Consider the following 14,109-nt stretch of genomic DNA (forward strand, 5'->3'; position numbering starts at 1 on the left):
TTGGAGTAAAGCAAGTTACAGGCTCAGAGGTCTCCAGAGCCTGGTTGCGTGGGCTCTGGAGAAGTGGCCTTAGCTGGGACTACTGGGACAGATTTTAGGGGACATTTGTGGCCCTTTTGAAATGCACCAGGTGCCTCTCAGGGTGGGCCACCTGTCCACCTCCCCCCAGTCCTGAGCAGGAAGCAAAGTTATCCTGACAAAGGTGCACCCACCTCTTCCATCCCTGAGGGAAGTACTTACTGCTTCTCATTTGCCTGAAACTCTAGGATCCCACCCTACAATGTCCCCATCAGCAGTAGTAAGGGCACAGATGGGGGTGGGGCTGGCTATGCTGTGCGTTTCTCAGCATCACCCTTTCATTTCACTGAATTAAATTTAAGGAGATGCAAATCCCAGGAAATGTTGTTTGTAAATGCAGAAACTTTGAAATACACAACTATCGAAGAACAGAGCACATCATTTGTCAAAATAATAGCAGAGAAACTATGCTATTGATATAGGATGCTATTTGTAATGCATATTTGTGGGGAAAGCATGAGTCCAGGTTTTTTTAAATTAATTAATTTATTTTGAGAGAGAAATTCAGAGAAGGTGTGTGTGTGCACACATATGCATGCGGGGGAGGGGCAGAGAGTGGGAATCTTGAGCAGGCTGCACTGCCAGCACATAGCCTGATGCAGGGCTCTTACACAACCATGAGATCATGACCTAAACCAAAGTCAAGAGTCAGACGCTCAAGTGATTGAGCCTCCCACATGCCCCTATAAAGGTGCATATATCTTTTTTTTTTTTTTTTTTCCATGCTGGGTATGAAGCCTAATGCTGGCCTTGATCTCACAACCCTGAGATCAAGACGAGAGCTGAGCTCAAGAATTGGATGCTTAACTGGCTGAGCCACCCAGGTGCCCCATGATCTCAGTTTTTACTGAATAAATGACACACACACACATACACATGCAAGTTTAGGATGCTAAAAATATACACTTAAATGTTAAAATGCTATTTCTGGATAGTGAAATGATGGGTGAACTTTACTGTCCTCTTTTCACTTAATTATATTTTCCACTTTAATATAATTAGCATACAATAGTTGTGTAATTGTTAAAAGGTGCTTTTTATAGTACAAAAATATCTGTCACCCACATTTCTTTTCACTTCACAAAGCCTTTCATAAATACTATTGTATTTGATCATCATGGCAACACAGGAATAAATCAAGAACAGTATTAAATAAAATTTATTCAATAAAAATGTATTAAATAAAATAAAATTCAGTAAATCTCACACCCCATTTTACAGATGAAGAAATAGACGTTCTGCGGCTCTCACGGTACTGTGTTCTTTCAGGATGGACTCTCCGTTCTAGACTGTCAGCTCTCTGCGTCCAACAGGCAATCTCTGAGCTGCATTCCGCTTAAAACAAAACAAAACAAAACAAAAAACAAAAAGGTCAGTTGCCTAACTTCTTCAACCTGGACAAGAGAGCTAAGAACACAGCTCTGATCATTTCCCGGCCCTGCCCAGAGCCTCCAGTGGCTCCTCTTGACTGCAGGGCAAGGGTCCTCAATTCTGGACATTCTGGGCTGGATCATCCTTTGTTGTGGGAGTGTCCTGTACACTGTAGGGTTGTTAGCAGCATCTCTGGCCTCTTGGTAGATGCCAGTAGCACCCGCCCCGACCTCCCCCACTTCCCTCAACACATACCCAGTTGCATCAGCCAAAAATGCCTACAGACATTTTATCTCTAGACAAAATTGTGCTCGGCTGGGAACCAGCCAGCATCCCTGAGCCCCTACCCAGGCCTCTGGTGACTTCTGTACCAACTCCCTTGCCAGGGCCTGTCTCACAACCTCGGCATCTGTATGATCCCTCACCTCCGCCTTCTTCACATCTAACTTCTCGGGCAGGTGGAACCTGTGTACCCATGGGGGCGGGGGGCTTCCTCTGTGGCCTCACGGCACCCCGTGCTAGCCCTTCCTGTTGGTGTGTGGAAATCCCCAACTGCTCGTCTGTCTCCTCAGTGGAGTGTGAGCTCTCGAGCACAGGGCCTGTGTGGCGCTCACCTCCTAGACCCTCGTGCCTGGGAAGGAGACATGGTGCACACTTTATAAAATACTTGGGCTGGAAGGAAGAAGAGAATGCAAAAGGGAGCAAAGTTACTTGCACTTTCATGTATTGTTCAAAAGGTCCGTTTATGACTTGTCAAGGCTTGTTGTGCACTGGAAGAGGACTGTACACGCAGTCACAGCTGAGCTTGTCCTTACCAGCCCGGGAAATGGAGAGTTCTGATAAGTGGCCTTAGAGAAGCAGCAGCAGGAGCCGCAGTGACATACCAGTGGGTGTGAGTTTCTCAGGCCTCTGCCTCTCTGAGCCTCAGTTTCCTACTCTGAAAACGTGAATCATAAAAATGCCCGCCTCGGAGTTGAGAGCGGGGATGCATTGAGCTGGAACACGTGGCTCCCCCAGCAGTCCCAGGTGTATAAAGAGTGTTCAGCCCATGGTAATTGAATCAAAGTTACAATCTGACTTGTAGCATCTGTAGGACCCCCACCAGGGCCATGATCTGACATTGGAACCGGCCCTGAGGGATTCCCTTTCTTGTCCCGGCCTCCTGAAGTGAGCTGACAGGACAGCCTTTGATGGCTCCCGTCCTGTCCTGTGATTTGCATTTTCCAATACCTCAGAGGCATTCACCATTTTCTACCTGTTCCCTTTGGGTTATTCCCTGGATGTCGGGGCTTTCTCCCAGGTTACTGAACACTCCATCCCTGGCTGGAGGCTGGAAACTCAGGCTCAGGACAGCTGCAGCTTCCAGTTGGGAACAAAGCTCCCAAGAGCGGTGTCCCTGGGCAGCATTGAAGCCCACTGAGGCTCCTCTTACTCTGGGGTTTGGCTCCAAGGAAGTGGCAGCAACGATAGGAGGCAGGATGGCCCTTTCCATGCAGCAGGGCCTTGTGATGCCTTTGCGGTCCTACCCTCAGAGACTACTGCTGCTGTAGGTTTGGAATGTTCAGTGTGGAGTCCAGGGACATAAACACGAAACCCACTGATAGTAATACCACATGGTGCTCTAAACCATGGTTTATTTTTGTCCCATGGATATCATGGCAATTCATTATTTCCTTCATTGCTTAGGCTGCTAGGTAGCTCAGAGTCCAAATCGTGTCCTGTCTCCCTGCACCTGAGGCAGATCGTTTAGTGTGCACATTTGTGAGGTCATCTGACTTTTCTTATTCACGTCTCCCTTCAGTCACTCAACAGTTCTTATTGTTATTATCCTGAATAGAACCTTGTGAGGTTCACAGAATCATGTCTCGACAACCAGGATGCTGGACAAAGGACACACCGGTCCCCCTCTGTCCTGTTGTCTGTGTGCAGTAGCCAAAGGCTTCAGGAGTCAGAGGCCCAAAGAGCTGGGGTCGCTTCTTTCGTAGGTTGTAAGTTCATTGAAAATCCTGCCCTGTCGGTTTATTTTCTTTCAGTCCCACGTGAGGCAGTGCTAGTTTTCACAGCTCTTCACAGGACTCAACACCTGATGCTAAAGACGAATTAAAGTGGATCCGCGTGCCAGGCACATTTTGGTTAAGTCAGATGATTTTCAAAAGAAGCCTTTCGGGAGATGTCCCTTCCACCCTCCCTCTCCCTCTCCTCCCCACCCCCACCCCGGCTCTCTCTCTGAATCTCCCCTCGTCTCACATGTGCCCCACTCGCCTTTCTTTTCTTCCATCCAACATACCATCACTAGCTAAACAAGTTACTTCACTTATTTGAGCGTCAGGTTTTTTTTTTTTTTTCAATCCCCAAAAGAGGAATTGAAAAACACCTCATAGGAAGATTGTGTGAATTACATTAAATTTATTTGTGTAAAGCACTTAGCATATTGTCTGACACAGAAGAAGTGTAACAAATGCTATTTTTATTCAATCATTCAACAAACATTTATGATATACCATATGTTGAATGCTGGACACACACAATCAGATATTTCTCAAAGGAAAAATAATTCTCTTTATTTAAATACACACATACCCCATAGTAATCTGGGGCAAAGAAGCACTGAGACCCCACTAATGGTGCATACTGTGAAAGTCCTAGAAGAGGCTGGAACGGCACATGGCTTCATCTTCTCTGGAAACCTTTCCTGGGTTGGTGTCAGCAGTTCTTGTCTCCTTCCCTCGCCTCTCCCTCCTTTGGTGTCTGAGACCCTCCTTCTCTGGTTCAGGGTTACCTTTAGGGCCCCAGCTCCTGGCTGCACTTTAGGCCAGGCAATTCCAGGACTATACTCCACTGTCCAGTCCTACTTGGGCTACTTCAATTGCCACTATCTTTATGCAAATTAGCCCCCAAAAGAGGAGTCTTAATGTTATATTTGCTTCCTCCCCTTTTTTTTTCTAATCACGGCCTGACTGCTTTCCGTTTCCCTCTCTGCTTTTGTGAACCTGTTGTGCCCGTGGCGCTCACAGGCTCTAAACACCGTGCATTCAGTGATGCCACGAGTGATTAATCTGTGGCTAGTTTCCTTCCATCTTCCCCAGAGCGTGTGCAGGGCCCATTCATCAAGATGCCCAGATAATTGAAGCAATCCACCTTCGTTCAGGGCCACGCTCTGGGCAGTGATGCTGGCCCGGAGAGCTGTTGTGTTGCATGTAATTACTCTTCCCGCGTGAATCCCCGGGGCCCCTCTCTGCCTCTCGCAGATCCCCATCACCTTCAACGGTGTTTCTGCACATGCCTCTCCCCTCCTCCCCACCAAGTCCTTCTGTGGACTTTCATCCCGGGCTGGCTTTCACGATGTTTTACCCTGACCCTGAGAAGAGCCGTTGGCATTGACAAAGCAGGCAGACGGACTCACTGAAACTGCGGTTAGAGGGAGCTGAGTTGGCTACTGGAGAGAACTATCTTCCCTGAGGTTTGGAGGAGCAGAGATCCACCACCATGGAGGTGGTGTGATGTTTCTCAGAGAGCTCGAGGGAAAGGACCGAAAGGGGATCTCTTTTGACAGATGACTGGCGAACTGGACGTCCTCCCTGACCTGCGTCCAGTGGAAGGAGAGATGTTAAGCTCAGAGGCGGCCTTAGCCACTGTCTGCTCCAGCTGCCCTCACAATGCCAACCTTGGGATGCCTTTTCTTAGCACAGATCTTCTTTAATTATTCACTTATTCACTCATTTACTCATCTCACAGATATTTGGGATTTACGGCATTGCACTGCCATACCCTTGCTGTCCCAAGCACGATGTGGGTAGAGGTGACGGCAACAAAGTGGTGTCCCACTAACCTGGAGGAATGAAAAAGTTGTATAAATATCATCAATATTGTCTCCAGACTGTCAAGTTGATAAAAGCAATAAACATCACCAATTGTTTTAGGGGATATTCTGCAAGGGAGGCTTTGCATTCAAGAGGATATTATTTCTTCCAACCAGTGCCAATCAACAATGGCAACGAAACAAAGAGGCATAAGTCACTGTAATAAAGAAGACTCTCATGAGTGTGACCTTGTAGCTGTATGCCGCAGCAAAGGATCTGAAGCCCAGGATTAGACTTAGGGGTGTAACCTCAGAGACCCAGAGAATGTGAGGTTGTCATTGTCCTTGAAGCCCTGAAGAGTCTGACTGCCTCACTTGGAATTCAAGTCTCCCAGAAGGTGGCCCCAACTTGATTTTCTTCTAACAAGCTGCATTAGACCTTTAGAGGAAGAAGCACTGTCATGATCGTGGTGTCTCATTTCTACTCTCCATAGAAGTGAATATACGATATTAAAAACCATAGAATAAGTACAAGGAACACAACTCTAATTTTCTCCATAATGTTTTCTTGATGCTTTTTAAAAAATAGCAAGCAACAGATTCTTAAGCAAAAGTTGGTGTCCTTGCTGTGTTGATGTCTTGCGTATGTGCTGAGTTTGATAGAGGGTAACCCATATTGTCCACTTTGTCCCCATAAGAACCCTCCATTCAGTTGGCTCTGATCTCAATCCCAAGCTCAGGACTTTGTTTTCTCATGAACTTCCTTTGTGCCAGAATATTTCTTTTCTTCTCTGTCTACATAACTTTTTACTTTTCATCTACAGCCCTGTTTAAATTATGGCCCAACCCTCCCAAACCGGGAAGCCTCCATGGTCATTCCCATACAGGGAAAGCTTTCTTGCCACATCACTTAATAACATACCACTTTGTGACATGTCCCACATTGTTACTTCATGTGTGTATTTAATTTAAGTGTTCCTGTGTCCATTTCCTAATGAGCCTATGAGTTTTTGAGGGCAAGACTCAGGTGTTACATTTCTGTCTCGCCCTTTGATGCTGCTGGGTGATAGCACTCACATTTTAAAGAAGCTTGTTCCTTGAGTCAGTACTTCTCAATGTGAGGAGCAGAGAGACTCACTTTAGGAGTAGAAATTCTCTGAGACACTGAGAATTCATTGCATCCTGAAAACATTGCGCTAAAAGTGGGTGATCCCTTGGTGCCAACGGAATGGTAAATTAAAATGCACAATCAAGCACTGATTAACATGAAGTGAAAATACAAAACTTAAATGTCATTAAAACGTCAGTGCTTAGGGAATATATCCCTAGCACCCTCTTCCACCCCTAGCCCAGCTCTCCATCATCTTGTTCCACTACAGTCCGTGTGCACCAGGGGAGCGGGAACAGGCCGATTGCATTTCTATGGGGTGAGAAGCTTGGAAAAACCTAGAGCTTTAGATCCTTAGTACATTTAGATTCTGGTACAGCATCTTCAGGTCAAATTTCTTTGTGTTAGAGCAAGGACCAGGAGAAAAACCAGGTAAGTGCAAGGTAAGTGCAAGATTCAAGGTAGAGAGAGGGGTTGCTGATGCCAGATGCTGTGGGTTAAGTGGCATGGATGCAAGGAAGTGGGCATAGTTTGCAATATACCGCTCATGAGGAAAGAGGTATAAAAGGATTTCAATCTAAAATGGAACCACAGGATATGAAATAGAGAATCCCATGCATTTGCCCTCAGAAGAATGGAATTTCAGAACCAAGATACTGATTTTCTGTAAATGCTTGATTTACAGAAGAGTGAGCCTCATCTCCTCAGCAAGAACATCTGTCAAGAATCCCTTCCTATCTTCAAGTCCATGAACTTCCTATACTTGGACTTTGGCTGGACTTCCCCCTCTTTGCACTCCTTGCCCATAAATATAGCCTGCCCCAAACCCTCAATGGACTTGACTGTAGCTTGCTAAGGAATGCATTTTCTGAATTTTGGTTGTGCTGTTATTCCCAAACCTAAATTCTAGTGATTTGAGCTTGCCTTAGTTTACCTTTTTATTTAGGTCAACCGAGGGAAGATGAGAGGGAGCCAGACTATAGCAGTAGATTGGGTATTGTAGGAGGTAAGAAGATGAAGGTAGAAGGGAAGGGGCTGGAAACTTGAGGAGGAGCAGAGATGAAAGAAAGTCTTTATTATTTAGTTTTTTAATATGGAGATGAGCACATTTATATTCCCTGTAGGTCCTCATCTTCTTCAGTCTGATGGGGAAACAAAGCAGACAGCTGCAGCCACGGGAGACAGACTGGACTGACCCTCTTCACCCCAAACCCAAAATTCCATGGAAAGGTTCTCACTGATCCAGCTGAGTCTTTAGGAGCCCAACTAAGGGTCCAAAATTTTGTATCGAGGCTGTGGGGAGGAGGTCCTACGTAAGTACATGACAGCACCTATGGGGGTCATGCAGATGGAATGGAAAGGAGAGCAGTTTTCAATGAAGAGGGGTGTTCATTAATGTGTGTAGTTTGGAGGTTGGAAGAGAGTTTAGAAAATTTGAGAAGCTCATATCTCAAGCTTATTTTGTTTTGTTTTTTGTTCTTGGAGAAGTTAGGGCCACTGCAAAGAGTTAGGGGGTCGATGGAGATTTGAGTTACTGAGGGCTTGGAACATTACAATGCAAAATGAGAAAGCCAGCAGAGCGACTGAGCAACTGGGACATGCATTCAAGGGTAGGAAGCATCGTTGTGTCATGGCATCAATACTGATTTTTTCACTTAATGGACATTATTGATGACAACCTCCATTATCTCCCAGCATCCTAAACATAGATGGCACCAATAAAAGCAGATAGTTGGGCTGATCCAGGGTTGGAGAGCAGCAATATAGATGCATCAGGAAAGGAGGCAAACCAGTGGAGGAGAGGGGAACGGCTGAAGTAAGTGTCCACACAAGAGTAAGTGTCCACACAACTTGGTATACAGACCGGGACTGATGTTTGTTTTTCATTTTAAAAGGGAGTATTTAATTCAACATAGCAATGAGAACTGAACAGTATTAAAAACAGGAGTGGCTTAAAATGCATTTTAATCCAGTTTCCCTTGGAGGAGTTTGCTAGTTCTCTACAGCAAAAAGATGCTAGGAAAATGTCCGTAGAAAACAGAAATTCTCTCAGGATGCACATCTAAAATTCTTAAAAGGGCTTAAAGATTCAGGGAGGAGCTAACCAACTGTTGTGTTTCAGTAGCACGTCTTATCATGGCCCTTGCAAATGGAAATGACCCTTCAGGTAAGGTGGGCACATTGTGGTTTGCTGAGGAAAGTTCCATGTAATTATCAATGGCACCTCTTTTCACTATTGAGAGGTCCCAATTTCGATCTTAGTCAGCTCATACTTGGTCAGGTCTGAAGTGACTAGGGCAAGTGGTCTCTCAGTAATGTCACTTCTTTGTGTGTGGTGCTGTAGGCCTGATGATCTGGAAGGAGTAAACTTTGGCTCTCAAACTGCTTCTCTCTTCTTGGTGTGAATGGAGACTCCTGGAAGTCACCAGTGCCTGCAGATCTGGGGTCCAAGGAGAAAGGATCAGTGATAGAAACAAAGCTACCCTGTCCTGCTGGTTCCCTGTAGGGGAAGCCACATAAGCAAAGGCTAGAGAAAATGGTTACATTCTTTGTTGGCAGATGGCTTAGAAAATACTGCCCATACTGAACTGGATTCCCCTAGGCCATTTGATACACCCAGGGTGCCTCAAGGCAGGAAGTCCCAGAAACCACAGGCAGTTTGTGACCGCCCACTTCAGCTTTTTTCAGCATGAAAAAGACACGGGCCATGCAGGAATCATCTTTGTTTCTTGCCACAGTGAAGCCCGATGATGTCTTGCATAAAGTAGATTCTCAATACGTACGTGACTGAATGCGTGTCCTCTACAGGACAGACTGGGTTTGTACTGTCTTAGAGATGCCTCAGTTGGTGGCCTTCAACTTGGTATACAGACCTATATGTGTACAATGCAGCACAGAAGATGGGGCAGGTGAAGGTGGGGAAGAAGGCTGGCGGGAGCTGGGATAGATTTTTTTTTTTCCTGAGCCCAGCTGGTGATCAGCTTATACCCTAAAGCAGAAGGATTAATAACCAGAGTAATTTTATCCCCATCAGAATGTAACTACAGATGTGGGCTTATTGGGTGAAACAGCTAATCCTTTCTACATTTGGCTCACTCATGAAATACGATGCCTGGGGTTGTCAAAAGCACTATTTCCACATGGGCGTGCTGCTGGGTGTGCAGCCCTCCTGGGCTGTGTGGGCAGCTGTCGACTGTCTGTGCTCTTGCTGTGGGTGAACTGACTTCTCACTGGACTGATGGAGGGGAAGGGAACAGGCCTGTGTGTATGTGTGGATACTGAGAGGAGGGAGGGCGTGGTTGAAGGAAAATGTCAGGTTTTGTAGTAGGTCGGTGCGAAAAGAGGCTGGAGGGAAAAAGACTCTTGGAAAAACCTAAGCTTCCTTGCAACCCTGTCTTACAGCGTCAGGGATAGGGAGGCAGCAGGAAGAGGGAAGAGGGCTGAGGAGAGGGGGTGCGCCTGGGTGTACACGTGCTCCAGATCTGAGCCAGCAGGCACCCAGGGATTTACAGCGTGGCAATGGTTGGAGGCTCCAACGCCAGGAGACTCAATTAATCAAAGAGCTGCTGCTGATGGAGCAGAGATGAAGGGTTTCCAGGCCAGTCAGTGATATGCTTGGAGCTTTTCCCCGGGCAGCCACCCTGGGGTGAGTAACAGGAGACAAGATTCTTTCTGAGAGCTAAGGTCTGCGAGTTCCACGCCGCCACGGAGGGAGGTACCCAGGCAGCCAGTGGGCGTTAAGCGGGCGTGGTCAGGGCGACGGGGCGTGGCCCCAGCACCGGGGCGGCGCGCGTGACCGCCCCCACCCCGGCCGGCTCGGCGCACCACCTCCCGCTGGGCGTGGGGGCAGGGGGCGGGGAACGACGGTGGTCCCGGTGGGCCGCGTGCCTCCTACCTGACCCCGGCCGCTCCCTGCGCGGTGATCCGGGTCCCAGGTTGGGCGGCGCAGCGCAGGGCGCAGAAGGCGTCGCCCTCCCTTCCACCCACCGTTACCGGGCTCGGCTGGTCGCTCCGACCCGCTCGCTCTCCCGCTTCTTTTCAGTCCCAGGCTGGAGGGGCAGGAGAGGTTAAAGCTTCATTCCAGTGAGCTACGTTCCAGAACCTTTAAAAAATGCCCCGGGGTTCCTGGAAGACGTTGAGAGGAAAGCAGAGTGTCCGACGTCCCCACCCAAATGCTCCTCATCCAGAGAGACCGCCTTTGACTGAAGAGTCCCGGTGGGTGGGAGGAAAGGGCAGAGTGGCTTGTAAAAAAAAAACAACCTTCTTATCCATTCGTCTTCCTTCCCCTACCTTCTTCCCTTGGGTTCTTAATTAATGTCCCCCCTTCCCTCCAGCCCAAAGAATCTGGAGCCTAAAACCCTTCTCCCACAGGGCAGGGCGGGCCCACCGAGGCCGCCCTTAGCCCGGGAGTTCAGGCGGGGCCGCGCAAGGAAGGATTGCGCCTCCCGGGCGGGTCTTGGGGTTGGAAAGCTCACATCACCATGGCAACGAGGTCCTCGCTTCCCGTGGGAATAACGAACTCCCGAAAGTGCAGCAAATTGGAAAGGGACCTGCTGAGTGCCAGCTGGGGCTCTAGGCCCGAGGGGGAGTCTGCAGAGGGCGGACGGGGCGGGGTACGACCGGGCCTGAGGGGCGACCCCAAGCGTGGATGCCGGGCTGCGCGTGTTTCCTCTGAGTCAGGTGGGGCCGCACATGCTGGACACGTGACACGCCGTGCTTCCCGGGGCCGCCAGTGAGCAGATGTAGTTGCTGACTTGCTTAGAGCAGTGTCCTGGCTCTGGCTAAGTGGGACCGTTCCCTTCTGTTCTGGCTCGCGGCTGAATTCAAGTTCTATGTGGCCGAGGCCATTAGTTTATTTTTTACAATTTTTTTTTTTGGAGTTTTAAAAGTTGTTTTAGTGGTAAAAAGAAAAAAACATTTTTTAACCCATCAATAAATGTATAAAGAAGGAAATGAAAATGATCCACAATCCCCAATTCTTACACCCAAAGATAGCCACTATTAACATTTTGTTGTCATCCTTCCAGATTCTTCCTGCACGCGTGTTCGCACGTGAATGTAGTATTTACAAAAGTGGATTACTCTGCACATGATGCTTTGTCACTTAACTTACCACAGACAGGGAAAGTGGGAAGAAAAATCGATTTATTATTTCTAATGGCAACATAGGATTATCATAACTTATTAAGCATTTGCTACTGCTGGAAGTTTAAGTTGCTTCCCAATTTTTACTCTTCTTTGTGGGAATAAACATCCTCACACATACATTTTTGCATATAGTCTGTTAGTTATTTTAAGTTAAGTGAAACTTCTAGAGTCACTGGGTCAAAGAATAGGGGCATTTGAGATTTTGATGTACATTTCTAAATTCTGGGTCTCTGGGTTGTTTCAGAGGCAAGTGGGCTTTTTTTCTCCTCCATTGGTACTAGGAACAACAGGGTGAGTTCCTTTATAATATGGTGTCTTGGTTCCTATTCCCGCCAAAGCAAAATCTGAAACAAGAATAGTATGGCGTGTGAATATTTATTATATCTATTGGGTGTGAATAGTTTTTTTTCCAGAGGTGATCCCAGAAGCACACTGAAAGGTGAGCAATTAAAAGTGCACTAATGAAGGGGTTACTGCTGTGGGCAACTGGGGGGGCCCAGTCAGGCTGGGGACCCTCTGAGAGAGCACATAGAACACTCCTCGGAATGGATCCCCATTTATTTCTGCAGGACATTAACTCTCCAGATCACCCAACCTTCCCCACTGTTGTTTGGAAAATGTCTGCAGGTGAGTTCTGAGGTAGGCCAAGGGGATATGGCCGAAGCGTCTACAGCCTCAGCCACAAATGAATTATTACAACTTGCCCTGAACCCAGGCCAAGGGATGAGGTTAATGCAGGATAAAATTGCGTAATGGGCTCCGATTTTCCCCAGCCCCTCCACCTTCCCTCTCTGTTCCCTAAGCCATCTCTCGGTGCCAACTTCAGCTGCCCAGGGCTCCCAAAGTATTGAATCCTCTAAGGCATGTCAAAGAGGTCTTCTCAAGGACTTGCTCTAGAGTGTTAGAGACCAAATCTGTTACTTTTCCAGGTACATTTACATTTTAAGACAGAAACCAGAGGGGAGAATAATTCTTCACCGGAGGAACTGATGAGAATGCTGGCATTTCAGCACTGTGGCAGCTGGAAGATTCTCTGGCAGAGGCAACTGAGGCCGAGGCCGTCCAGCAGAGGAATTCTGTGTGTCCTCTTTTGACCTGCAACAGGTGAGAGGCAGTTGGAAGGCGGAAGTGCAACAGGAGAGAAGAGTCCAGACTCTTGTTTCTCTCACAAGGATGACACTTACTGGCCTGCAAATTTAGAAAATGAGGCGGGAAAGAGGAAATACTGCTGAATTGGCTGGACAGACTAGGAGAGCAATGAGCCGCCAAGGCAGGTGTAGAGAGAGGAAGTGGCCCCTCTTGGCTCTGGCTGAAAGGGGACACTCAAATGAGGGATTCAGCCTCAGTTCATATCTTCCCTACCTAGGGTCTTGCCTGTCCTCCTTCCCCTCTGGCCACTTTCTCAGTGTCATTAGGGGTCCACTTGTTTCTGCCTGTCCCGGACATGCGGGTGCTACTTAGCGATCTGTCCTGTACTCTGTTTTCTACTCCAGCAGCACACGCTGTTGGGGAGGTCAGCATCCCTCTGGGCTTCCACTGCCATCACACACAGATGCCATACAGACGGCTGGCCCAGCTCTCTCTCAGGAGCTCATGTCCCACCCCCCGCCCCCAGAAGCTGACAGAAGTCATGGCAATGGGTGGCATCTTGGGATAGACGCATACTCCCTCCAGGCTGTATGGTCTCTGGTTGTCATGTTTGAAAGCCAGTGTCCCTAATTAAGTTGTGAGCTGTGTGAGGCCGAGTGCTTTGACTTTTCCTTCCCTGCTTAGCCACACGAAGTGGCCATCAGACAATGGCTGAATTGCCTGCTGTAGGAGTTTCTCCACCAACACCACTGCGGGATCACCAGAGCAGTCCTGCTCTATGTGGGCACCTTGGTTTCTCCTGACAGAGTCCCTGCCCTCAGCCATCTGCCCTTCTGGGAAGCGTCTGCTCACCAAATCAGTAGTGCTTCTCAGCTCATCCTCCTTGTCTGCAGTATGTGGCACTGTCTGCCCGTTCCACAGTCCTGAAACTCTACCCTTTCTGGGCCTCCATACATCACACCCTCTCAACATTCCTCGGCCCAGTGAGCTGTTTCCTTTTGTCCCCTAAGATACCGTGCTTTGGAGCAGCATGAGGGAGTGGAAAGAATGTAGGTTTGGGAGCCAGAGTGACTGTGTTTGAATCATTTATTAGTTGGGTGACCTCTCTGGCCTCCATTTTCTCACCTGTAAACTGCAGATAATCGTGGCATCGGAAGATATAGGAAAAGCGCCTGACACAAAGTAATTGCTAAATGCACAGCAGTTATGGTTGTTCTTGTGAGACTTTGCCAAGCATTACACAACCCCATGTTGACTCATGCTCACCTCTGGGCTGAGGAACGCCAGCACTCTCTCACCATCTCCGACTATTCTCCTGCGTCTGGTCTCTGTCTCCCCATATCTGCTAAGTATTTCCACTTTTGATTTCCTGCCATGACCTCAGTATCAGCCTGCACAAACCAGTCTTGTCTCTTCTCCAAAGCTTTTCCTGCTTCAGGATTTCCTTGAGTCAGTTGTCCACAAAGACTCTTGGGCTTCAAAAGCTTGGAGGTGTCTTCCTTTGCCTTTCTTATTT

The 14,109-nt window shown here is 47.9% G+C and overlaps 1 long non-coding RNA gene across 1 annotated transcript; it reads right to left on the reverse strand.

Annotated features, from left to right (window-relative positions):
- Positions 1-3,896: 3,896 nt before the first annotated feature.
- On the reverse strand, positions 3,897-10,927 carry LOC147579431 (uncharacterized). Its single transcript, XR_015253932.1, has 2 exons — positions 10,252-10,927; positions 3,897-5,278 (listed from the first exon to the last, which is right to left on the reverse strand). It is a non-coding gene; the product is annotated as an uncharacterized LOC147579431 (long non-coding RNA).
- Positions 10,928-14,109: the final 3,182 nt, after the last annotated feature.

The sequence above is a fragment of the Puma concolor genome, chromosome B4 (assembly GCF_028749965.1).
Source record: "Puma concolor isolate L17-30 chromosome B4, mPumCon1.1.hap2, whole genome shotgun sequence".
Classification (NCBI taxonomy): domain Eukaryota; kingdom Metazoa; phylum Chordata; class Mammalia; order Carnivora; family Felidae; genus Puma; species Puma concolor.